The sequence below is a fragment of the Galeopterus variegatus genome, unplaced genomic scaffold, assembly GCF_000696425.1.
Source record: "Galeopterus variegatus unplaced genomic scaffold, G_variegatus-3.0.2 Scaffold15066, whole genome shotgun sequence".
Lineage (NCBI taxonomy): Eukaryota > Metazoa > Chordata > Mammalia > Dermoptera > Cynocephalidae > Galeopterus > Galeopterus variegatus.
In genome coordinates, this window is record NW_007741177.1 from 22458 (window position 1) to 23827 (window position 1370).

Consider the following 1370-nt stretch of genomic DNA (forward strand, 5'->3'; position numbering starts at 1 on the left):
TGTTTTATATATCTTTTAGTTCTGTCTTTCTCTTTTATTGTTTGTCTTTTCTATTTAGTGTTTTTTGCAGTGATAAGATATGATTTCTTTCTCATTTCCATATGGGTTCTACCAATGCGTTTTATTCTTTTGTGTGTTATCATGATGGTAGTTATCATCCTTTTGCTTCCAGATGTAAGACTCCCTTAAGGACTTCTTATAGGGCCAGTCTTATGGTGGTGAATCCCCACAGCTTTTGTTTTTCTGGGAAAGGCACTATTTCTTCTTCATTTCTGAGAGATAGCTTTGCTGGGTATAGTATTCTTGGCTGGCAATTGTTTGCATACTGTTTTGCATAATGGCTATACTAATTCATATTCCCATCTACCATTCTTTTTTGTTTTATTGATTTATTGGTTTTTATGGCACTATCACACTTTTAATTTTAGAGTTTTATAGTGTGTTGGATTATTAGATTAAAGTTGATTTTTAAAGCATTCTTTATTTCTTGCACATTTTCTCTTCTAGAGCATGTTAGGATTATTTTTTAGTATTTTATAAGGAATCCTATTGGATTATTGACTGTGAGTGGATTAAATTTATGTATTGATTTGGGGAAAATTAACATGTCTGTAAAACTGAGTCTTCCAACTGGAAACATGGCATCTCTCTCTGTTTCCATCTGTCTTTGAATTTAGGCCAACCTCTGAATTCTGCACCCCATAAATATCTACAATCAACATCTGTCAATTAAAAAACAAATAAGTTTTAAAAATTGAGGCCTTTCTTTAGGTCATTACATGAAGTTTATTCGTTTTCATCAAATACTTTCCTATTTCTTATACGTTTATTCTCTGATATTTAAATTTTTTTGGTTGACAATGTGAATAAAATAATTTTGCATTTAAGATTATATTTGTGAAGCTCATCTATTTTATTGCATGTGGAAGTCTACTTTATTCACTATTGCTGCTATGTATCCATTATATGAATATGCCATACTCAATGTAATTATTTTATACATTTCTATCATAGATGAGCATTTAGGTTATTTTCATTTTTTGGCTGCATGAGTTTAATTCTTGCATAAAACATTTTTATACATATCTCTTGTTGCACATGCAGAAAAGTGTTCCTCTGGAATATATACCCAATAGTGAAATTTATAGAGTATGTGGATTTTTACCTAAACTATACAAAAACAAATTCTTTTCCAAATTGATTGTGCTAAGTTATACTTCCACAAGCAGTGTAATTTTCTATTGTTCCACATTCTCTCTAATCACTGGCATTCTCCCCCTGAATTATAATTTTTGTGTATCTGGTGGAAGTGCAGTGTCTTTCCATTATGGTTTAATTTGAATTTCTCACATGCATGTATAATAAAAAAA